Genomic DNA, 26456 nt, shown 5'->3' with positions numbered 1-26456 from the left:
CCACAATGGCAAAGGCGGGACCAAACCACGACCCCCCACCCCCGCTAGGTGATGAAGCCGATCAAAGGAGCCCAGAGGGATTGCTCTAATGTGGTGGCAGAGGCTGTCTCGAGACTATTGTGATCTATTAGATGGTTTCTATATTGGCTAGAATTAAGATTATTTTTATTTTTCCAGTTCATGAGGACCGTTTTCTTGGCTATGCATAGGGCAGTGAAAACCATGTGGACTGTATTAGTTTCTGTAGTGACATCATCCAATTTGCCCAACAAGCATACTAAAGGGTAGGTTGGAATTTTACATTTCAGACACTTTGATAAGTCTTCACATATCTCGTGCCAAAACTTCTGCACTGGTGGACAGAACCAAAGAGCGTGGATGTAATTGTCTGGTGTATTGCCTTGACAGTGTGAGCAGTTGTTGGAAGATGTAAAGCCCATCTTGAACATCCGATGACCTGAATAGTGCACTCTATGTAGTATTTTGTATTGTATTAATTGCAGACTGGGATTTCTAATCAATTTAAAGGTTTTTAAGCAAATCTGAGACCAGAAGTTTTGGTCTAAGCTGACTGACAAATCTGCTTCCCACTGCAATAGGAAGGGATATTGATTCATCTATTTTAGAAAGTGTTCTGTATATTTTAGACAATAATTTAGGGGATTTAAGAGTAAGAAAATGTACCGCGCTTGGTGGTATTTGTAATTCAACTTGACTGAGGTTAAACTTCTTTTTTACTATGGATTTCATTTGTTGATATTCTAAAAATCTTTTCTTGTTGATCCCATATTGTATAACTAGTCTGTCAAATGGAATAAATTCTGTTCCTTCTAATATATGTTCTAAGTATTTAATTCCTTTACAACTCCATTCTGGAAAATTAATCATATTATTGTTTTGTAATATGTCAGGGTTATTCCAGATAGGTGTACGTTTGCATGGGATTAATGAAGACTCTGTTATTTTTAGAAACTCCCACCATGCTGTCAGAGAAGAGCTGATGTTGATGCTTTTAAAGCATTAATGTCTTTTGATGCTTGAGCTGATAAATGGTAGGTCTGAAATCTCTAGATTATTGCATAGTGCTTGTTCAACATCTAGCCAGGGCTCATCTAAGAAGTTTTAACCATCCTGAGATGAACTGAAGCCTGTTGGCTAAGAAATATTGTTGAAAATTAGGCAGATCTAATCCTCCTTTATCCTTGGTTCTTTGAAGCGTTTTTAAGCTGGTACGCGGGGGTTTATCTTTCTAAAGGAATTTAGAAATATACGACTCCAGAGATCTGAACCAATCTTGTGATGGTTTGTTAGGGATCATTAAAAATAAGTAATTTATATTTGGCAAGATCATCATTTTTATAGTGGCGACCCTTCCCATGAGTGATATGGGTAGAGATTTCCATCTAGTCAGATCGCCTTCTACTTTCTTTAGAAGTGGGATGTGGTTTAAGTTAGTTAAGTCTGAAAGCTTAGGAGAGACATTAACACCTAAATATTTAATATTTCCAGATTGTAGTGGGGCAGAAGAAGAATTATGGAAGGAGCAGTTAATTGGAAGAACTGTAGATTAATTGAATAATCTGAAACTCTTGAAAACCAGTTTATTAGAGTAATTACCTCAGAAAGGTTGGTTTGTGAGTTTTGCAGAAAAAGCAACATATCATCCGCATAGAGACTGATTTTATGTTCTACGTTCTTACATTTTATGCCCTTAATTGTTGTAGCCTGTCTAAATGCTGCTGCTAGAGGTTCGATAAAAATTGCAAACAGTGAAGGGGAGAGTGGGCATCCCTGCCTGGTGGCCCTCAGGAGACAGAAGCTGGAGGATGTCTGGTCATTTGTTCTGACACAAGCTGTTAGGGAATTATATAATATTCTTAGCCAGTTTATGAAAGAGTTTCCAAAACCAAATTTGTGTAAAGTTGCAAATAAAAATTTCCAGTTAACTCTGTTAAATGCTTTTTTCTGCATCTAGAGATAATATTGTGGTTTCAATGTTTTTAATTTATGAGTAGTCTATTAAATTAAGTAATCTACGTGTATTTGTTGATGAGTGCCTACCTTTTATGAAAAAGGGGGTTATCTTCTCTAATCTTTTTGAGAGGGCTTTGCAGATTATTTTGAGGTCTGCATTTATAAGGGATATTGGACAATAGCTTGAGGGAAATAAAGGGTCGTTGCCTGGTTTTAGCAGGAGACTAATGATGGCAGAATTCATATTTGGTGGTAGTCTGCCATTTTCCTTGATTTCCGTGGAATACTGGTGCCAAAATTGTCCAGAATTCTTTGTAGAATTCTGCATCGTAGCCGTCTGGACCTGGAGCCTTATTATTGGGCATACTTATCAGGGCTTCCTGGAGTTCACCTGGTGTTACGTTGTCAAGAAACTGATGAATTTCATTTTTAGACGGGTTTATTTGTGGTGAATATAGAGTTTCTTAGAAATCCCTAAAAATGTTGTTTATTCTTCCAGGGTCATATATTGTGTTTCCAGATAAATCTTTAGCAGCACATATAGTTGTTTTTTCTTTATTTATTTTTAACTGGTTAGCTAGAAATCGACTTGATTTGTTACTGTGTTCAAAATTCTGCAAGTGAAGTCTTTGTACTAGGAATTGTGTTTTTTTATTAATAATTTCATTTAATCCTAGTTTTGTTTTGCATATTTTGTTCATTATTTCTTTATCTTGGTTGCACGCGTAGGCTTCTTCTAAGGATTTGATGTTTTTTTTCTAGTTCCTGAATATTTTTGTTTTCTTCTTTCTTTTTGTGTGATGAGAATCATCACAGCTTTCCCTGCTTACCATAGAACAGAAGCTGATGTTCCGGGAGTGTCATTATAGTCTAAATATGAAGTCCACTCTTTTTTAAAATATTTAATAAAGTCTTCATCTTTGAGCAGCGATGTATTGAATCTCCAGTTTTTACTTGGTGTAGCGTTCTTCTTATGTATTAGTGTTAAAGATACAGGAGCATGATCGCTGACAGCTATAGGGTGAATCTCAGTGTCTGAAATGTCACTGAGCAGTGAGCTGCTGACTAGGAAATAATCCAGACAAGAGTAGCAGTAATGGACATGTGAAAAGAAAGAATATTCCTTACTGTTGGGGTGAAGGGAGTGCCATGCATCGCAAAAACCAAAGTCGCTCATATACTGTTTGATTATATTTGTGGATTGCCAATTGCGCTGAGTTCCTGTTGTGTTGAGCCTATCCATGTCTTCATTTAGTCCAAGGTTGAGGTCACCGCCAAGAATGAGTGTGCAATCAAGGTGTTCAGAGAGTGCACTAAAAAATTCGTGGAAGAATGAGGGTTCATCAACATTTGGACCATATATACTTACAATACATAGTTTTTTGTTAAATACTGATAATTTAATAATAAGGAATCTACCCTCTGGATCTATAACTGTATCGAGTACTGTAAAATTAACATTTTTATGTGTTAAAATTGCTACTCCCCTTTGTCTAGAATTATAACAGGCTGCAAACACGTTAGGAAACTCAGGTGTTTTAAGTTCGTTTAAACCTGTGACAGGTCTGTGAGTCTCTTGTAATAAAACAACATCTGCCTGTAGTTTTTTAAGCTGGTTAAATATCTTTTTTCTCTGGTGCCAGCTCCATTTACATTCCATGTGACAAACCTTATTGTGCCCATAATTGTGTGTGTATGTCTAATGATGTACGCTGGGTGTTTCGTTAAGATGGGAGAAGAGAATGTGGAAACATCACTTGTTTGTAAATAGAAAGAGAAAAAAAATGTGTGGTGAGAGGCTCCATAAGTCTGACTATGTGTGTGTATATTCACTAATATGAACAAGCGTGGCGTGCATGTGTGTCCTATAAGTCTGTGTGCGCTGTTAGGCTGTTGGAAATGTGGTGCCGTTGAGCGCGTGTGTTTGCGTGATCGTGGTGTGTGAATATGCAGAAATAGAGGGTGTTGTTTGTAGGTGAGTGGGGAAGTAGTTGATCACAGCAGTAAAAGAAAAGAGAAAGAAAAACGGTGAGCGACAACAAAAAAGAAAAGAAACGGAAACATTCCAATTAAAGCAATGACGGAGGGTGACGGTGTTATATGACATCATACTGATATTACTAGGTTAAACCCATGTTAAAGGAGAAAGTATGAATGAATCAGAAAAGAGTGTAGCGGGTTCTTATCTGGAGTGCAGTCAATATAACCACGGAGTGGTGCCGGGGTCACGGTAGAGCTGTCCGTCCACGTAGAGCCGGTCCACGGCGATGACAGCGCGGGAGCCTTTCTGGATGAAGCTACGTCAAACTAGGAACAGGGCCTTGTGTCGTTCCAGGATCTCTTTGGGGAACTGGTCGTTCACGCTGAAGTCCGTTCCTTTCAGCTCCCTGCCGCAACTCTTCACCTGTTCCTTCTGTTTGAATTGGCCGAATTGCTTTTGAACAATTAGACGTGGTCTCCCAGTCGGCGACCTCACAGCCCCCAAGCGATGTACTCTTTCGAAGTCGATGTTCTTTACGGTGTCCAACGGCAGCTTCAGGTGGGTTTTAATGAAGCTTTTCATCGTTGCTTCCGTGTCCTCTCCGGCAGATTCTGGAATACCAGAAAACACAAGGTTGTCTCGCATGCTACGGGCTTGTAGATCAATAGCAGATTCTTTTATTTTTTTATTTTCTATGTTTAACTGGGTCACGTTATCGGTGAGAGATTTGACCGACTCCTGTAGCGTGGCAGTTTCAGCAGCGAGCGTTTCCATCTGCTGCTGGTTGAAGGTTAAAATCTCCACCAGGGACACCCTCGCATCGAAACTGGCCAATCGCTTGTCAATTGACTCCAGGATGTCTGCTTTATCTTTGCCGGCAGGCGATGTTGTGCCGGGGGAGTCTGCCGGGCGACATCTCTTTGATGACGGTGTCTCAATTTTGGCCGGGGAGGATGCACTCTGAGCCTTCTTCATTACTAAATCTTGGAAGCACCGGTCGATGTAATCTTGGAGAGCGTCTAAACTCTCCCCGTTGTCCTCCAGGGTGTTAGAGATGATTGGACAGATGTTGTTAGTTATATGACAATTGATTAGTTTATTTGGCAATACTGAAGCTTAAAGAAACTTTGTTAAATTCTACGCTACCATTCGCTTTTTTTCTGCCAAATCTCCAGCGTCTGACGTCACCTACAACATGGGTCACTTACCTCCCGTCTCACCCTCCTCTTCATATTTTTCACCGGTGGTTCTCCTTTATATGACCTGAATAAAACAACATGACATGGCAGTTATAAGCACATTTTGTAGTGCACTACCTGGAAAATGTAGTTTCAACACCTCAGCTCATCTATTAAGGAATCTAGTGGAAGTGCAGTTTGCTTCTCTGAGCATTGAGCTTCTCTTTTCTCCGGTCCTCATGAGTTTTCACACATCTGTTCTTGACCTTGTGACATTTTCCACCGAGGTCAAGGAAAAATAACCAGGAAAATTACATTTTTCAGCCACACATCTTTTCACTCCCATATTGAATGTATATTTCATTATCCAGAATATTTAAGAGTTTTTGTTTTATTACAGAATAAATATGGTTTACATTTCAGCAAATAAAACACTTAGTTTTGGTTAGAATTGAATCCAGTGGCAACTGCAACCATGAGGGGTCGTGACCAGGGGCCACTGTGATGTTTAGATTGAATTTTAGTCTTTAAAATGTTTGGTTCAGGTTGTTCAGGTTAGGGAGAGATTTGGATTGTGGCCACTAAAAAAAGGAAACCTTGTGAACATTTTTTTTATTGGACATAGACACTGTCACTTAATGTGATTGTTAAGAAGTTGGGAGCCTGGCAAGGGGGGCACATTTATCTGCATGGCTTCATGGGATGAATAAAGTATTCTGATTCATATAGCATGTACAAGTTTCTATAGTAGCACTGAATGTTAAAATCGTCTGTAAATAGCAAGGCTCATTGTCCACATGGGCAAAATTTCTAATGGCACTGAGCTGATTAAAAGACTACCCAAAGGCATTAAGCTGTAACAACAAGCTTTGTTACATTTTTGGCTAGAAAGAACAAAGCCTACTTTGTAAATTTACCAGACCTCGGCCTCTGTTCTGCACTGGCATGTACACAATTGCCACTTTAGTCATCCTTTGAGACCTCCTGCAGGTCTTTTAGGGGCTCAACACACAGAAGTGATGCCAGAGAGTAAAAACAGCCAGTTCATTTGCAGCCAGGATTTTAGACTCAAAGGACTTTTGCATCAACCACTACCATTTTATGGCTTTGCTGTAACCTTGCCCCTATTTTCTGTTCTATTTCCACATTCCCCTGCAGATTGTATTTGTCTTATCTATTAACCACCAGCTATATAGAGAAGAATCTGTGGTTCTGTCCATAGGCTCTAAAGCATTCTAGCTTTTATCATTTCCAGGCTGTGGTCATGGTGGTAACCTTACCTAACCCCATACTGTGGAGGAAGGCATAAGAAAAGATTTTTTTGGGGAAAAAAAGCTAGATTTTTTTTATCTGTTATTACTTTTATATTACTTGTTTTGTCTTGTTGTCAAGATTTGGTAGAAAATTTTAATAATAATTACACATTTAAATAATACCCTTAGGGTTCAGGTTGAGGTCATCACTGATGATGAGTCAGACCTCAGAGGGCTAGAGGTCCCTTGGTCACAGCATGACATTCTCCTTCTCCTATGTCATTATGATAGATTATCATCATGATCTCCTAAATATAAGTTCATTTTAACATGGACTCAGTTCCTGACCCAATAATACCTGAATCAAACCTTACATAGTCCAATCCTAACCTAAAAAATTATCTCTACTACTATTTTTGTTTGTTTGGAGTTTTTTTCCCGTCTGATTAGGATCTTCATCATGAAAGTAGTTATATAACACAAATATACCTGGAACATGATATCAGCTTGTCCCTAGTGTATCACACTCTAAGTAGGTCCTTACTGTATTGGTAAGAAAAATGTTATAATAACAGCACAAAGATGAAGCTGCAGGCCTCATTCTTTGGTCAGAAATGACACCATTGCCTGCTGACAGCTGCTGGGTAGCCTTCTGAGACAAACTCCAAGAAAACCTCTAACCGATCCCCTTCACAGCACCCCAAACAGGCCTTTAGAACTCTGTTGGAATTGCATCAATAGTGGGAGCAGGGCCTGGGGACAGATGCAGTATTACTCTTGTGAGCTCCTGCAGGGTGAGAGGTCTGTCAAGTGCCTCCCTCTGCTCAGGCCTAAGTCTGGGCAGTCACTGAAACAAATTCTCAGCACACCAGCTGTCACTATATATAATATATTTAAATATAATATAATATAATATAATATAATATATTTAAATGTTCATTTGCTATTTATCTAGGGATTGAGAGTAACGCAATTTCTATTCTCTGTATGTCCTGTACATGTGGCAGAATCGACAAATAAAGTTGACTTTGACTTTGACTTTATATAACATAGCATGCTAGTCATTTGCCAAATCTCTCATCAGCGGCTGACATTAAAGCTCTAAATGGCAGTCTCAAATGTAAAAGTTGTTTAAACAGAGAGCACAAGGTAAAAGGAAAGAGCCAAATGACACTTCATGCTTTGAAAAAGTACTTGCAACTCTGGAGACATTTTTTCCTTTTAAGTGAAACATCTATTAGATCTAACTCACTTGACAACAAGCCCTCATCTATTCCCAGCCTTACTGCCCTGCCTTTTACATACATCCACATTGTTGAGCTTTACTTTTTTTAAATTTGCAACTTTTAAGTGTTCAAAACAAACATGGCAAAAAAGAAAGCCTTTTTCTTTTTTTTAAACGTACAGCTACAAGACTAGGGTGGGAAATTTAAACTGGTATTATTGCCAATGTCTTCTAATTCAGTGCGATTCTCCTTTTACCATGCATGCCCTGCTCTTTTGAGAGTTCTATCCATAGATTTTCTGTGATATTCAGATTATAATGCTATGGGAGCTGTAAGAAAACCTTCAGCTTGATCCTTTTAAGGTGGGCTAAAGTCAATTTTAAGATGCACAGTAAAATAAAGGAGCACCACATCAGAGTCAAGTAAAATTTCTTAAGGATCTTTTGCATTTCTGCTTTTATATTGCAAGGTGCAAGCCATTCTTTTGAAAACATCTTCTTGGACATCCAAATTAAGTCAGGACAATGGATTTTTTGTCATTTCAACTATAAAGGTAATGAACTATATTGTAGAACTAGACAATTGGCCTACAGGGCTATGGTGTTACATACTATACAGCAGCATCTATACCAGCCCATTAAAGCCTTAGTAGACTGATGTGATGTACATTTGCATGAATGTACGTCACACTGCGCTGTGCTTTACTAGATGCTGTACAGGTGCAAGCCTTGGAAAACAATGGGTTTTGGAGCACAGTGCATGTGGCTTCCTGCATGAAAGGGCCTTTACTCTACTGTGCATTAAAGCAGGACTGCCTGAATCCTGAGGTCATGAGAGCAGGAGCACAATCCAAGGGTACAACACCATCTCCTCTTCAGCCACGAGTGCATTCCAGTGTAGTGGACCAAGCTCTCACCAAAGCAAAGGCTTAGAAAGAACACACACACACACACACACACACACACACACACACACACACACACACACACACACACACACACACACACTGATAAAAGAGGGGTAGTGATAATGGTGGAGGCTTAAGAGCTTCAAATTGCCCAAAATGGAAAGTGTGCTCTCTGCAGGAGATTGAGAGATAGAGAGGGAACCATGGGTCTGCTATTTTTGGTCTACTAGGGGGATCTAAATCTGCGGCTGGATGGAAGTAAAGCCTCCTGGGTAATGACCCTAAAAGCCCACATCAAAAAGAGACACCCACAGTTTTTTTCTGATATTCATGGTGGTGACTGGAACCAGGTGTGATAAAATAGCTGAAAGCTGAAAACAAAAAGCAACGAATGACAGTCTTATATTATCACAGTTTTTAGCCAAAACTGCAAATCATAAAGGTCAAGTCAATACAGATAAGGCTTTTCATCCATAATCTGTCAGAATAACAAAATGATCAAAAGGCAAGTTACAACCAGCTCTCCATTCAAAGCTTAAAACTTGGTGTAATATCTGTATGCAAATTAACTTTGTAACACTCACTTCGACGGACTGATGATTATTTAAATCATTAAGTGATGAAATGAATGTCTTAATACGCCCTTCTCAGAGCAACATTTAATTAATAAAATGACAACAGTGTTAAATTAATTAGACTTCAATGTAAAACAGACTATAAATCAATGTGGAATACAAAAGAAACAACCAACCTGGTGACATAGTAGCAAGGAACTATTTTCTGTTTTGCCGTTCTTCATCATCACATCAGCATTTTCTGTTATTTTCTGAATTTTTTACCACATTACCATTAATAACTGTCAAAAAAGTTACCCACTGCAGTACTACTGGAAACTCGTGCAAGGTACCAACTCTGATATTTATTAAAATGCAGTATCAGAGTGGGCACTTCATATCACATTTACACCCGTAATATTTACCAAAGCTGTCTTCTAAGATGCTTTCCTCTCTGTCCTGCTTATTACTCTCACAGAAATTAAAATACCTAAATATAATTTAAGGGGTAAAAACAGCTTCCCACTGGAGCTGTACCCTCTAAGGTACTCTTGACAGAGGATACTTATTTGGATCCTTGTAGTTTGTAGTTAAGGCGAATAATTTTGTACCTTCACGTAGACTTCCAAAATGTACCTACAGCTAACTTCGAACCATCAATTAACCTAACATGCACCCACAGAAAATCCACTCAGCACAGGTAGAACAAAGGCCCTAGCTATGAGGTAACAGTGCTAACCTCTGCACTGCTGTGCTGTTGATATAGAAGAATGTAGAATGGAGCTTGTTCCCTCATAATAAGTCACAATACCAAATGTTGCGCTACGGCGCTATTTTGAATGTATCTGACATTCTAACCCTTAATTATTATTTTAGAGTGAAAAGAATAGAGCGAAAACACTTTGGTTGTGTTTGGACGAAAACATCTGCTATCACACAGAATCATATCCTGTTTTATCAAAGACATCAAAACACACCAGCTGTTAAAAAAGTATTTTATTGGAGATGAAACTGGCAAGAACTTGATTATATGACTGTGCATAACTATTAAACCCTAACCATCAACACTATCCTCACTGTGATATCATAAATAAATCTCTACCACGACCAGTTATAATTATGGATGATAATTCAACACTAATTAACACTTAGAGCACAAAACTTGCTTATTGCAAGTTGTCTGTGCATTCAAAGCAATGCCGGGAAACTTTCTTTGTCTTTTATCCTGTCTTCCTTCTCTCACCCCAACCGGTCGCGGCAGATGGCCCCGCCCCTCCCTGAGCCTGGTTCTGCCGGAGGTTTCTTCCTGTTAAAAGAGAGTTTTTCCTTCTCACTGTCACCAAAGTGCTTGCTCATAGGGGGTCATATGATTGCTGGGTTTTCTCTGTATGTATTATAGTAGGATCTACCTTACAATACAAAGCAACCTGAGGCGTTGTTGTTGTGATAAAATTGAAATTAGCATGTGTTTCCCATATGCAGGGCCATGGGCTTTCAGGTGTCTTCATAAACTTACTGAAGCGAGATTACCTGAAGGAAAGCCATACAGGCAACTATACATAAAAAAGGCCCCACAGGGATTACCTTCTCGCTGTAAGGCAACAGTGCAAGCCCCTGCAACACTGTGGTGTGCAGCAGCTATGAATCTCATATCTGTATCCGGGCACCATCTCTCAAGGCACCTTCTGACCTCTTTATGACCTCTGTTCTTTTTGTGTACCATCTATGATCACTCCTGTGCTGTTTTACTATTTCACCGTTTCTCCTCCATGACCCTTCAAAGAACACCGGGTGCCTGTCTCTATGGGAACCTGGACAAAGGTAGTTGGAACACACATAAAAGAGTTTCAGGGTTTCCTTTGAACTCTGTCACAACTGCTCCACATAAAAACTGTCACGGTCTGGCTGGCAGACCGTGGGGATGTGGGGAAAGGAGGACCCAAAACGCAGACTCTGCGATGCAAACAGTGCTCTTTATTTACAGTGAAAAGGCTGTAAATACAATAACTCCCCGTTGCTCCCTCGAACCCCGTGTGCGTGCTTCCCTCCGATATCTGTGCTCGTGCTCCCCGCTGTTGTGTTTCCGCACCCCCGTACGTGCTGCCTCTCCGGACCACTCCTCCTCCTGTAGGAAAACCAGAGACGGCGGGCATATACGAACAACACAGACATATGCTGACACACTAACTTGGTACGATAACTCAATGATCCCGCGTCGGTGGGAGCTCCAAGACTCTCCTAAGTAGCTCCCCCGACGAGCCCTGATCAGCGGCAGGTGTGTGGCTTCGGGTGTGGCCAGTCCCTCCGCAGGGCCACACCCCTCAGGCCTGCAGGTGGCCGAGCTCCATCCTCCAGGCACACCCGCAGACATACACACACATACCTCGCCTAAACATATGAGTGGGACACAGACTAACACAGCACAGAGAAACACACATATGTACACGCACAGAGAAGGAGAAACGACACCAAAAATACATAATAATAATACACAGGTCCATGACTGCCCAGGGATCCTGGGTCGCCCAGTCCCAGGACCCTGACAAAAACCATACACAAATATGACATATGCAGTTTGACAGGTTTAAGATTCCCCAAATAACTTGTCACAGTGTGACCTGATTTTTCCTACAGTCGTCTGCAGTCATCATCTGTGAAAATGGCTCAGATTTTATTAACATGTACAAAATGTAACCAGGAAACTCAAAAAATGGATTATAACCTCTCTCCCTTTCTCTCTTTTTTATTCAGTTGATTTTTAAAGTCTTGGAAATCAGATAACAAAACAAAATAATCTATATAACAGTTACACATTGAAAATGATTTTTTTTCAAGATGGGTTACTGTAGGGTTTAGGGTTACAACCTACGATGGCTGAGAAACAAACACATCCTGACTGAGTAGGGTTAGAGACAGAGATATAGTTGGGATGATGGCTCAGGCCTCGGAGGGTTAATGGGAAAACAAGTCTGTTTTCCAAGTTCTTTAAAAGTTGAGAGCCAGGAGATGCACTTTCATTTGATTGACTAGATGGTGAAAAGGCTTTCATTTCAGCTTCCATTCAAATGTCAGAGGATGTGACTCCTTTTCAGCTAATCCTCCTTTCTGAGTTTATTTGACAATTCAGAAAAAGCCACATTGATGGCCCCTTTTAACCAAAATAAGTCTGCCATGTCATCCCACCTCAGTGACATTCATACAGGTTTAATTACATCGCTGGGGCTTTAAATGATATGAAATGCCAAATGGGGACTAATATTCGGCCTAGACACTCTATGTGACAAATTAAAGTGTTCGTGTTTTTATTCGCATTGGATCAGCAGATGTGAGCTGCATGATGATCAAGGCAACCTCTTTCACTGAAGTTGCTGGAAGCTAATGTGCCCCTTCAATAACAACATGCATTTCAAATGTGAAAAGCATCAAGGTGAGAGGAGGAGCAGTCACTGCCTAACAGCCGTGCTGAATTAGTTGTCTTCATTTTCACTCAACAGTTTTATTATGTTGCATATAAAAAGTACTAATATGTGATGGCTGCACAAAAGCAGTAGACTGGTACAAAATCTCTGGGCAGCCTATTGCTGCTGAAATGCCCAGCGACACTTTGGAAGTGTGTCACTTCAAGTTTTTTATTGCGTATTACTTAACACACCTCTTTCTGCATGACCATCCTACAAATTGGTTGCAGCAGGTGGTAAAGATTCTCATTTTCCCATAGTCAGCATGTAGCTACTAGCCAGCTGTGGCTATATCTGTATGTCTCTGTGTGTTATACTTAGATCACAGTACTCCTTATTTTCCAGTCCTGTATTTCTGCATGGCCATTTCCAGTGTTTGGTTGTTTTTTGTTGTTTTTGTTTTTTTTTTTGGAAAAGAAGGAAGTCAAGAAATTAAAAGTAAGGAAATTCAGATTTCTGGAAATGAATGTAAAATGTCGATACACTGTGTAATATTTGACAATGAAGAAGAATAAAGAACATGGACATCAGTTTATGTCAGTAGTCTTCTTTGTTCCTACTGATAAGTTTACAATAATCTTACAAATCTGAAAATTAAAGTTTAGAATTTGAAATTCTTCTAAACATGACCTATCATGTCCTCTGTTCATGTTACTTAGGTGCAGTGACAGTATACTAAGGCACTGCCTTTGCTTAAGTCTTATAATAATAGAGAAAGAAATGGTATCTTCCATGACCTGCCTCTCACTTGTTCACTTTCTCCCATTGCCCTGTCTCTTAAATTTGATACTGTTGGCTGTAGAACATACAAAGCGTAATCAGTTTACATTGCAAAAAGGGGAAAAGTAATGAAAGACAATATTTGGGCCAAGTTACTCTGGCTTCCAACTAGCTAGCAGCTAAATCAATAAACTGAGCTTTTTTTCCCAGCTGCAGCTTCGAGCTTCAATAATGAAAACTTTCAGTTTTTTTTTTTCTTTTAAGCTTTTTGAGTAACAGTGGTCAGGGCAATTAATGACACAGTTGTTTGCATTCTTCAGAAGGGAAACAGGTTAATCTGGTGTAAAAATGCACTTTTCTCCGCAAAATATTTTCTTATTAATTTGTTTTAAATATTCATCTTGTTGCAAAACACAAAGCTCATGTTAAGAAGGAATGTTTAGATGGGGCTATAATGCGTTTTGCATAATGACATGTTTACATTTCATTTTGGGTAATGTCAATGCATTACTGAGTAAAATTGAAAAGAACCAGTAAACAGAAAAGTACTTGGCTATATATTTATAATACTTGAAACTTCATAATCTGCTGGGAGGTTTTCTGATACAGAGCAGGAATACATGGGAGAGACTCCCTGTGGTTTAAAGAGGATATTGTTGCACTGTGTATCTGTGTTGTCAGCATTGTTCTAATATGACAAAAAGAGCTTCTCTTTTTTTTTCTTTTTTTTTTTTTTTACAGTATTTCTAATTAAATGAAACGTTTAAAAGGTGATCTGATTCTTTAATTCCAATATTTACTTGGATAATAATTCTTAAACAACAACTTTCCCAGTGTTATTCTGTTACTCCAGCTAAAGAATGAAGCACAAAAAACAAGAAGAAGCAAAGTGGAAAAACAGCAACAAAGAGTGAGGTGGAATAGAGACAAAGTGTTTTAGTGGCTGGTGATGGAACGTGTGTTATTTGTGTTATTTAGCTGTCTCCTAAACTGAAGAAGCCCCGTCCAGATTTGGAACAAGCACAAACACACACACAAACACAGACACACACACACCCCCACACACACAAAGACCTCAAAACACCTGCCAAATCATGGAAGAGGAAAAATGTGACTAATTACATCTCTTTCCAAGCCATTGAAAGAGTAAATACCAAAGAAGAGACATGCATATTCATAGCAGGGCACAGCGGGATTGACTTGGCTGTTGAAAATCCTCCAGAATGAGCTTCTGAAGCGAGGAGAGAGGAAGCTTTTGACACAACAAATTGATGATTATTAGAGCGACAGACAGGGAGGCAGATTCAGAGAAGCAGCATGAGCGCCACAAAGAAAGCTGCCTGCTAGTTTCTACGGGATGATGCTGCTCTTTAAATATCACACGTGAGCTTTTTGATTTTTAATAGGCTGTGCACCCATGAAACAGCACCATAATTAGCATACCCCTAGAATTTAAAATAATTTCAACAATAAAAGCAGCAAAATTGAAACAAGCGTGTACCCTGCTGTTAAAGGACATGAAGGCGGACAGTATTTCCCACAGCCTGAGCATTTGAATCTTCAGTTAGTGTAACATCAATCTGAAATTATTAACTATCTTAAATCCTGCAAAATTTCATTCTTAGCATAAAAACACTTGTTTTGTAAGAGGTGTTCGTGTAGGTGTAATGGCTTATAGGTAGTTGATTATGTAACATTGGTTGTGCAATTTTCTCATTTGCCAGTTGGGCTTTCAACATCATGCCAGACTAGAAGACCAGTCGGTGGAAAAGCATGGCATTGCAAAGTAATAATAATGTAATGTGATTATGTTAACGATGGCTTACATTCACTCAGGATTCCACTGTTAGTGTGACAACAGCTAAGAACCCAAACAGATTTCAATGAAATTAAAAACTCTGCCACAAAACTGCAAAACAAAACACAATTACAGTCTACTTTGATTAGACTTTTTCAGGCTTTTTTGATATTGTATCAGCAACTTTTTAATTCTTCCTTTTATAAAAGGAATGAAACAAATGGTGGAAGAAACCATATTGCAGAAGGCATCTGACAGCATCCCTTAGGATATCCTTTAGAAGGCGGCTTGGGAGTAAGGGGTATTTGGCCCATTGCTTTGAGTCGTTGTAAACCGTTGTGAAAGGCTGGTCCACACTTTCATATGGAAAAGAAGCAACCAAAAAAAAAAAAAAACCATTTAGGAAGAAGCAGCTTTTAATAAAATACCAAATGTTTTCTTTCTGCAGACTAATTATTTTGAAAGGTGAGCGAAAAACAAAACAAGACATGCAGAATACATTTGGATTGCTCACATAAATAAGGCTCCATATCCATCACGTCCATAACTATTGAATTAAGTATTCTTTTTAATATCAGGCTGAGAAATAGTGAAAGCTGCAGGCAACAAACAAGCTGCATGTGGCTGAGGCTGTAGGGCTTTTTTTGGTGATTATAGACTAGGTGACAGTTGCTACTGATGATTAGTTCTGAAATACGTCCCAGTCAAGACTTGTCATTAGGGATGGGTATCGTTTAGGTTTTATCCGATACCGGTGCCAAATCGGTACTTTTGAAACGGTGCCGGTGCTCAAACGGTGCTCAAACCGGTGCTTAAAGAATAGAGAACACAAAATTGGTCCAAAAACCTCTCATGTTCAGCTGTTTTTTGTAAAAAGATAACAATGTTAGCCTTTTCTGCAGCTATGGGGCATATATGGTATCACCCTTGGCTGGAAGCAGTGCTTAAACAATGGAAAAAACACAAACTTTGTCCAAAAACCTCTCATGTTTAACTGTTTTCCACTTTTTCTTTGGTCATTTTAGCCTTTTTAGCCAGGGTGAAGGGAGTATCTGCCATCAAACAAGAAGACAGCCGCATGTAGCTATGATGATGTTTGCTAGTTCACCTTACATGCATTAATGTAATAACGTGGTTAGCCTACTCAACGTAAATTAGCCACTCACGCAGAGAAGAACGGCTGCTGCTGCCACCATCATCCGTCATCATTTCTGCTACACTGGCAGGGCTAGGGGCCAGGACTCTCCTCTTCGTGTTTTTGGGGGATGTTGCATAACAGGCAACCCACCCGCAGTAGATGTGCTCGGTGTGAGGTCTCGCAGCATGCTATCAAATACGGCGCATTTCTGGGCTTTTAAAAAAAACGCTATGCGTCGCCAGGTGTTTCATCGGATTTGAGGTGTTACCTCCTTTGACAATATCACAGTATCAGCTTAAAGCACTTGTTGCTGCTGAGTTTGCATATTTTGCTATGAGGTACAGCCAGACTTTTGACCGCTTCGCCTTGGACATTTTTAATCTGTAGCTCTGCTCTAACAGAACGTATGTACCTGGCCCCGCCTACTATCCTCGGAAATGTAAAATGATTGGCTAGAATCTAAAGTGTATCACAGCTCAGGAAAAAAAAGCACCGAAATAAAGCACCGAAATGTGCGCTGCTTTTCGGTCTGGTTACTACCGTTTATGTCAGAACCGGTGCCATCATGGCACCGGACACCGGTACCCATCCCTACTTGTCATCATAACTAGGAATTGCAACTGAAAATAAAACAAGTACATAACCATCTTTATCTCACTGGGTTAATACAATTGCTCATATTGTACTGTGTATATACATATGTGTACATGAACACATTTACTAGGCCACCTACATGACGCTTTCAGGAGCTGCTTGGGCATGGAAACCCAAGTCATGAAAATCCTGGGGCACAGTTTTTGTGATTATCTTAATGCCCGAGGAGGATTCTCTGCATTTATTTAGTCAGCAGAGTGTTAGTAACTTAGAGTTGATAAAGAAAATAACACAGACTGACTTGTTGCAATGCTAGCAGGCTATTAGAGCACCATGTTCAAATTCAGTGAGCTCTTTGTAATACCCAGTTCTTTTCACAAATGTTTGTAACCGCATGATTAGGTGCTTGATTTTATACACCTGTAGCAAAGGGACTGAAAACATCTAAATTTAGAGACTGAGAGGAGTGACTTTTGTCAACATAGTGTATGTTAGTTAATGTTCTAACTATATATAAGCATGTGCCACTACATTACAATCCACGTGCAACTTAATTCTGAAAAATTTGGGACTCTGATCAAGAGTCTTTTTTTCTTCTGTTGCATTTTTTTTCACGATGCACCAAATCTTTCCAGTTAGTGAGAGGTCTGGACTGTAGGCAGGAAAGTTTAGCACCTGGACTCTTTATACACAAATGAGCTTTGGCCCAGAGAAGACAGCAACATTTCTGGATTATGTTCACATATAGTTTCTACTTTGCATGAGTGAGCTTTAATCTGTATTTGTAGATAACATGGCAACATGTGTTTAGAATAGTGTTTCCCAACCTTTTGGAGCCACGGCACATATTTCACCTTAGAAAAATCACACGGCACACCGCCAAACAAAAATGTCACAAAAAGCATTTTGATCATTTTTCCCGGCGCACCAGGCATAGCAGAATTAGCTCAGTTTTTCCCCAGTATACCTTTTTTGCCTTCTACTGGGTCGCAAGTTTCTCCAGGACCCAGGTCAGACTGACTACTTTTTCTTTTCAAATATTTATCTATTGTTATTCTTCTTCTTCGTTTTCTTCTGTTTTACTTGCAGTTGGCAACCCATTTAATTAGAGCAGGTAGTCTAGTGGAAGAGAATGTAATTGTTCTGCTTGTTACTCACGCTGATCGCTTAGAGTATCTTTACTCTAAGTGAAAAAGATTAAAATATCAATACTACAGTCTAAATATCAGGAGAGCAAATCAATATGCTTTCAGATGTGTGGCCTAAAGATCACAAGAATCTACATACTGATTTACTGATTTTCAGCCTTCAGCTTTGTCTCTTGCACACAGAGATTATTCCAGATTCTCTTATGCACTTTGTACTGTAGATGCGAACACAAACTGAAATTGTTCCACAATTATTTGCCTTTTTTTGCAGATTGGTAAACCTTTGCACATCTTTACTTCTAAGAAACACTGCTTCTATAAGATAGTCCTTTTACACCCAATAATGTTACTGATCTTCTGCAAAGCAGACAAAATATTCTTCATACTGTTTCTTCTTTTTCAGCCTTTTCTGTCTTTTCTTTTTGTTTGTTTGTGCAATCAAATTAAAAAATAATTTTTCATGAAAAGATTTTTCATAAAATAGCAAAATTTCTGTTTAAACATTTGATGTTTTCTGTGTTCTGTTGTTATAAATACAAGTTTCTAAGTTCTACCAATCACTACATTGTGTTTTGATTTACTTTTTACACAAACCCAATCTTTTTGGAATTGGGTTTATATACAAAACAGCTCTGCCTCAAAAATGGTACACATTTCTGTGAGTGTATCTGTGATGTCAGGCATCTTGGCAGTGGGTTTGGGTCTTTATGAATTGTGCTTGTTATGTCATATCCGACATATTAGTTTGGAATCTGTCTGTTGTTTGTAGCCTAGGTCAACAAGTGTCCTTGATATGCAACGACTTTGAAATGCTACATTTCAAAGTAACAGCCACATGAAATCCAAGGCCCAAAGTTTACCAGCAGAACTTTATATTCAGCAGAATATTATTCAATTATCTGACAGTGGTTCCAACGACTTCCCATCCTAAGTAGTAATACAGTGCTAGTTAGTCCCAGCAATATCAACCGTTAAGAAGTGAACCGATCTTAGAGACCTACATTAGTAGGTTCAGGGACTAGTGGTGGTATAAGTTGCAGGTATGTCAGCCAAGATACCATGATTTGGAAACCTGTGTGGGATCATTCTGTCTTTCTTTCCTCTCTTACAGATTTGTGTTGTTTTTTTTACACACTTTTTACTTTCTTGTTAAGTTTAGGCCCCTAAGACTGATTAGATTTAACTAGTGAAATATCCTGGGTAAGGTATGAGGTTTAAAAACTGCTTCGTTAGATCCATAAAACAAACTTATTTTGGGGTAAAATATACCTATTCTCAAGAGTAATCACAATCACTGACAAGTTAGGAATTGGAAGTACCTGGCCTGTCTCACTAAAGCCATAAAACGGTGTATCATGGCAGAGAAAATGGAAGGAAATGGGCCACACCAGTATTTTTTGGCAAAATGGTATTACCTCAATGAGAATGGGCTGGTGGTTCTAATATTGTGGCTGATTCAAAAATATTGGCACTTCACTTCAAGGCATCGCTCCAGTGTTATAGCTTGTGAATCGATGTTATAGCTGAAACTACTTTGTAGTTTGTGAAAACCGTGATCATATCCTCCTAAGGCTATGTCTACTATATACACTCAACAAAAATATAAACACAACACTTTTGTTTTGCTCATTTTTCATGAGCTGAACTTAAAGGTCTGAAACATTTTCTACATACACAAAGGACCCATTACTATCAAATATTGTTCACAAATCTGTCTAAATCTGTTTTAGTGAGAACTTCTCGTTTGCCGAGATAATCATCCCACCTCACAGGTGTGGCATGTCAAGGTGCTGATTAGAAAGCATGAATATTGCACAGGTGTGCCTTAGACTGCCCACAATAAAAGGCCACTCTGAAATATGCAGTTTGATCACACAATACAATGCTACAGATGTCGCAGCTTTTGAGGGAGCGTGCAGTTGCCATGCTGACTGCAGGATTGTCTACCAGAGCTGTTGCCTGTGAAATGAATGTTAATTTCTCTGCCATAAGCTGTCTTCAAAGGCGTTTCAGAGAATTTGGCAGTACATCCAACCGGCCTCACAATTGCAGACCACATGTAACCACACCAGCCCAGGACCTCCACATCGAGCATGTTCACCTCCAGAATGGTCGACCAGGTGGAGACCAGCCACCCGGACAGCTGCAGCAACAATCGGTTTGCATAACCAAAGAATTTCTGCAAAAACTGTCAGAAACCGTCTCAGGGAAGCTCATCTGCATGCTCGTTGTCCTCATCGGGGTCTGGACCTGACTGCAGTTTGTCATTGTGACCAACTTGAGTGGGCAAATGCTCACATTTGATGGCGTCTGGGACGTTGGAGAGGTGTTCTGTTGACAGATGTTTTTACTGTTCAGGGCAGATGGCAGACAGCTTGTGTTGCATCGTGTGGGTGAGCGGTTTGCTGACGTCAACATTGTGGATTTACTGGCCCATGGTGGCAGTGGGGTTATGGACAGTGAACACGAGTGCATTTTATTGTTGATATTTTGAATGCACAGAGATACCATGTTGAGATCCTGATGACCATTGTTGTGCCATTTATCCATGGCCATAACCTCATTTTACAGCATGATAATGCACGGCCCCATATTGCAAGGTTCTGTACACAATTCCTTGGAAGCTGAAAACATCCCAGTTCTTGCATGGCCCGCATACTCACCAGACATGTCACCCATTGAGCATGTTTGGGATGCTCGGCTCGGTGTATATGACAGCGTGTTCCAGTTCCTGCCAATATTCAGCAACTTTGCACAAGTATTGAAGAGCAGTGGACCAACATTCCACAGCCCTCAATCAACAACCTGATCAACTCTATGCCCATTGCACACCATTTGCCTCACACAGTGCAACACATCTAATGGAGATGTGTTGCACTGTGTGAGGCAAATGGTGGCCACACCAGATACTGACTGGTTTTAGACATCTGTAGCATTGTGCTGTGTGATCAGACTGCATATTTCAGAGTGGCCTTTTATTGTGGAAAGTCCAAGCCACACCTGTGCAATAGACATGCTGTCTAATCAGCACCTTGACATGGTGGTGGGATGGATTATCTCGGCAAATGAGAGGTTCTCATTAACACAGATTTAACCAGATTTGTGAACAATATTTGATAGTAATGGGTCCTTTGTGTATGTAGAAAATGTTTCAGATCTTTAAGTTCATCTCATGAAAAATGGGAGCAAAAACAAAAGTGTTGTGTTTATATTTTTGTTGAGTATATTATATACACTCAACAAAAATATAAACGCAACACCTTTGTTACTGCTCCCATTCCCCATGGGATGGACGTAGAGACCTAAAATTCATTCCAGATACACAATATAACCATCCCTCCCAAACAGTGGTCACAAATCAGTCTAAATGTGTGGTAGTGGGCACATCTGCTATATTGAGATAATCCATCCCACCTCACAGGTGTGCCACATCAGGATGCTGATCTGACATCATGAGTAGTGCACAGGTGTACCTCAGACTGCCCACAACAAAAGGCCACCCTGGAATGTGCAGTTTTGTCTCACAGCAAAATGCCACAGATGCCACAAGCAATGAGGGAGCGTGCAATTGGCATGCTGACAGCAGGAATGTCAACCAGAGCTGTCGCCCGTGCATTGAATGTTCATTTCTCAACCATAAGCCGTCTCCACAAGTGTTTCAGAGAATATGGCAGCACATCCAACCGGCCTCACAACCGCAGACCTCGTGTAACCACACCAGCCCAGGACCTCCACATCCAGCAGGTTCACCTCCAAGATCGTCTGAGACCAGCCACCCAGACAGCTGCTGGAACAATTGTTTTGCACAACCAAACAATTTCTGCACAAACTGTCAGAAACCGTGTCAGGGACGCTCAACTGCATGCCACAGGCCACAATTGACAATCTGATAGACGCCATGCGACGATGTGTTGCACTGCATGAGGCAAATGGTGGTTGTGGCGGAGGCGTGGCCCCGGGCGCAGCTGCCGGGGAGGAGTGGAGCAGAAGGCTCAACAGGGCGGCGCTGCGAGGCCGGTAAGAACAGCTGATGGTGTTTATGTACTGATGATGGTCTCCCTCCGCTGTGTTTATAGTGAGACGGGGAGGAGCGGCGAGGAGATCAGCTGGGCTCGTGAGCTGTCAGGCTGTGCGACTGAGTCAGCTGTCGAAACAAACAATTCAATAAATGTGGAAATTGGCAGTACATACCTGCGTGTGCGTGTATTTGTGCCTGGTGTATTCCACAAGTGGTGCCGAAACCCAGGAAAGTGCCGGTGGGGAAATGTCCGACCCACAGGCCGCGCCACCCGCCCAGCCCCTGCAATACTTGGCGCAGATGCTGGCGGAGATGGCGGCGATGAGCCGGGATCAGGCGGCCGACCAGCGTGCCCACCTGGCCGCGCTGCGGGAGCAAACGGACCGACAGACACAAGTTCTGGAGCGGCTGGTCGGGGCCGCTGCCACGCCGAAGCCCTTGCCACTGTCGGTGACGGTGCCCCGGATGGGGGACGGGGACGACCCACAGATTTTTTTGGAGACCTTCCGTGCCACGGCGGAGGCTTGCCAATGGCCGCGGGAGGAGTGGGCCCCTCGGCTGCTCCCCCTGCTGTCTGGGGAGGCACAAACAGCGGCCCTGAGTCTGCCTCCGGCGTCAAGGAGCAGCTTCCCGGATGTGAGCCGGGCGGTGGTGGACAGGCTGGGGCTCACCGCCGAAGACCATCGCCGGCGGTTTCAGGCCTGTCGGCTGGCTACAACGGACCGACCATTCGCCTGGGCCCGACAGCTGCGCGACGCGGCGGTGCGCTGGCTGCAGCCGGGAACATCGGAGGGCGAGACGAAGCTGGTGGACAAGGTGGTGCTGGAGCAGTTCACGGAAGGATTGCCAGCGGAGACGGCGAGATGGGTCCGGTGCCACCGGCCCGCAAGCTTGGAGGTGGCGGTGACGCTGGTGGAGGACCACCTTGCCGCTGGAGCAGGGGAGTCCGGGGACGCCGGACGGAGGCCGACCAAACAGGCCCCAGTGCCGGCCCCGAGGCGCCGTGTGCCGGCACCAGGGCAGGCAGAGCGGCTGCCGGCGCTGAGCCCCACTAACCCGTTCGCGGCGATGGTGCCGTCCAGGGGAACTGAGCCGAGTGGAGCCGCCCCCGAGCCATGGAGGGCAGCACAAACGCCGGGGCCGGAGTGTTGGAAGTGCGGGCAGCCGGGACACCTGAGGAGGGATTGTCCGCTTATGGAAGTGGGGCAGGTGTTCCGCGTTGCTGGCACCCCAGCACCCTCCCCCGGTCCAGGAGGGACATACAGTATTCCGGTAAGGACTCGAGGGGGTATACGCCAAGCGTTGGTGGACACGGGCTGCACACAGACCCTCGTGCACCAAGGCTTGGTTCGCCCCGGGGCATTATTGGAGGCAGAATGGGTGGAGGTGAGGTGTGTTCATGGTGATGTGCACCGGTACCCCATAGTGCCACTGCTGCTAAAATACAAGGGCCATACACATAGGGTAACGGCGGCGGTTAGCCCGCGCCTGTCGCACCCCCTGATTCTGGGTACCAATTGGCCGGGGTTTCATCAGCTACTGGGGTAGTACGCGGGAGTGCGATCACGACCGGAAGCGGGGTGTAGCGTGTGCGCGGCATTCAGCGGTGACGCGGGGTCGTCCGACACCGACTCCGGGGGGGAGGAGCCGGCGGGTCCCTCATGGGACGTCCCGCCGGCCCCGGAAGTGTCCCCCATGGGTGATTTCCCACTGGAGCAGTCTCGTGACGGCACCCTACGCTCAGCCTTTGACCAAGTGATGGCTATTGATGGTCACGTGGTGCGCCCTGAGGCCGCGCAGACCTACCCGCGTTTCGTCTTATTAAATGACCGATTATATCGAGTGAATCGTGACACTCAGACTGAGGAAACACACACCCAGTTGTTGGTGCCGCAGGGCCGCCGGGAAACGCTTTTCCAGGCGGCCCACTATAACCCCATGGCAGGGCATATGGGCTACGAGAAAACTCTGGAGCGAATAACGGCCCGATTTTATTGGCCTGGCATCTGAGCGGATGTGCGCCGCTGGTGCGCGTCCTGCCCGGACTGCCAACTTGTTAACCAGCCGGCCATACCGAGAGCGCCTCTGCGCCCTCTCCCCCTCATTGAGGTCCCGTTTGAGCGCATCGGCATGGACCTCATCGGGCCGTTTCACCGGAGTGCACGCGGTTACCGCTTTGTGTTAGTCCTGGTGGATTACGCAACGTGGTACCCGGAAGCAGTTCCGCTGCGCACCATCTCGGCTAAGAGTGTGGCGCAGGCACTGTTTCAGGTCATCTCCCGAGTCGGAATCCCGAAAGAGATACTGACTGACCAGGGCACGTCGTTTATGTCTCGTACACTGCGGGAACTGTACGAATTACTGGGCATTAAATCTATTCGGACCAGCGTCTACCACCCTCAGACTGACGGGCTGGTGGAGCGGCTGAATAAGACCTTAAAGTCCATGATTCGGAAGTTCATTAACGAGGATGAACGCAATTGGGATCACTGGCTAGACCCTCTGTTATTCGCGGTGCGGGAGGTGCCCCAGGCCTCCACGGGATTTTCTCCCTTTGAACTGCTGTTCGGCAGGAGGCCACGTGGGGTGCTCGACCTGATTAAAGAAAGCTGGGAGGACGGTCCGAGCCCCGCCAAAAATGAGATTCAGTACGTGTTGGACCTGAGAGCAAAACTCCACACTTTGGGGAGGTTGTCACGGGAGAATTTGCTCCAGGTTCAGCAGCGTCAGCAACACCTGTATAACAGAGGGGCTAGACTCAGGCAATTTTCACCGGGGGATAAAGTGCTTGTGTTACTCCCTTCTTCCAGCTCGAAGTTGCTCGCCAAGTGGCAAGGTCCCTTTGTGGTCACACGGCGTGTCGGGGACGTGGACTATGAGGTCGCTCGGTCGGACAGGGGAGGAGCCGCGCAGATTTATCACCTCAATCTCCTCAAACTGTGGCGAGAGGTCGAAACCGCTTCTCTGGTGAGCCTGGTGAAGGAGAGAGATGAGTTGGGGCCTGAGGTGCCAAATTCTATCATTCCCACCTCCCTCCCTTGTGATGACCATCTCACACAGGCCCAGAGAGCGGACGTTGTCGCGTTGCAACAGCGCTTTGCGGACGTGTTCTCCCCCCTGCCCGGCCGGACGTCCCTCATCGAGCACCATTTCGTGACGCAGCCCGGCGTGACGGTGCGTTCATGGCCCTACAGGCTCCCGGAGCATAAGCGAAAAATCGTGCAGAGGGAATTGGCGGAAATGCTGAGGATGGGAGTAATAGAAGAGTCGCACAGCGCCTGGTGTAGCCCCATCATTCTGGTGGCGAAGAAGGATGGGTCTATACGGTTCTGTGTCGACTATCGCAGGGTGAACGAAGTGTCACGCTTTGATGCCTACCCCATGCCTCGGGTCGACGAGCTCCTGGACCGGTTAGGCACGGCCCGCTTTTTCACGACGCTGGACTTAACCAAGGGCTATTGGCAGATTCCCTTGTCTGCCGAGGCCAGGGAGAAAACGGCCTTCTCCACTCCGTACGGTTTGTACCAGTTCGTGACACTCCCGTTCGGCCTGTTCGGGGCCCCGGCCACTTTCCAGCGTCTCATGGACCGGGTACTGCGTCCGCACGCGGCGTATGCTGCCGCCTACCTGGATGACGTGATCATCCACAGCGACACCTGGGCGGAGCATGTGCTGCGGGTGGCCGCGGTCCTGGAGTCCCTGAGGGGGGCGGGGCTCACGGCCAATCCGACGAAGTGCGCGGTTGGACGGAGGGAGGTGCAGTATCTGGGGTACCACCTGGGGGGCGGGCAGGTGCGGCCACAGGTGGAGAAGACGGCGGCTATCGCATCCTGCCCGTGCCCCAGGACGAAAAAGGAGGTGAGACGGTTCTTGGGGTTGGCGGGTTACTATCGTCGCTTTGTGCCGGGGTTTGCGCAGCTAACCAGCCCCCTGACCGATCTCACTCGAAAGGGTGCCCCGGATCTGGTCCACTGGACGGGGCCGTGCCAGGCGGCGTTTGTGCGAGTGAAAAACGCTCTCTGTGGGGAGCCGCTGCTTCACACTCCTAACTTTTCCCTCCCGTTTGTTCAGCAGACTGACGCCTCGGACAGAGGGCTGGGAGCCGTTTTGTCTCAGCAGGTGAGGGGAGCTGACCGCCCTGTCCTGTACATCAGCCGGAAGCTAGCGGAGCGCGAGCGCCGGTACAGCACCGTGGAGAAGAAGTGCCTGGCCATCCGGTGGGCGGTCGGCTCCCTGCGCTATTACCTCCTGGGATGCTCATTCACCCTCTGTTCGGACCACGCCCCGCTGCAGTGGCTCCACCGCATGAAAGATGCCAACGCCCGGATCACCCGGTGGTATCTGGCATTGCAGCCCTTTAAGTTCAAGGTGATCCATAGGCCGGGGGCACAGATGGCGGTGGCCGATTTCCTCTCTCGCTCGCGAGGGGGGGAGTTGGCTCGGCCGGACGGCTCCCCGGCCTCGAACGGGCGGTGGGGGTGTGTGGCGGAGGCGTGGCCCCGGGCGCAG

General features: G+C 43.8%; 1 protein-coding gene and 1 pseudogene across 1 annotated transcript in view; one reads left to right on the top strand and one right to left on the bottom strand.

The window, feature by feature from the left end:
• brinp2 (bone morphogenetic protein/retinoic acid inducible neural-specific 2) overlaps positions 1–26456 on the top strand; it is a 292354-nt gene that overhangs the window by 175062 nt on the left and 90836 nt on the right. The window lies entirely within an intron of this gene.
• Positions 19815–20968, bottom strand: LOC146554226 (uncharacterized; annotated as a pseudogene).

Source organism: Mchenga conophoros, linkage group LG18 (assembly GCF_057382185.1).
Source record: "Mchenga conophoros isolate Kocher_MC1m ecotype Shallow Benthic linkage group LG18, M_conophoros_male_GT1.1, whole genome shotgun sequence".
Taxonomy (NCBI): Eukaryota; Metazoa; Chordata; class Actinopteri; order Cichliformes; family Cichlidae; genus Mchenga; species Mchenga conophoros.
This window is presented reverse-complemented; position numbering and strand designations above follow the sequence as displayed.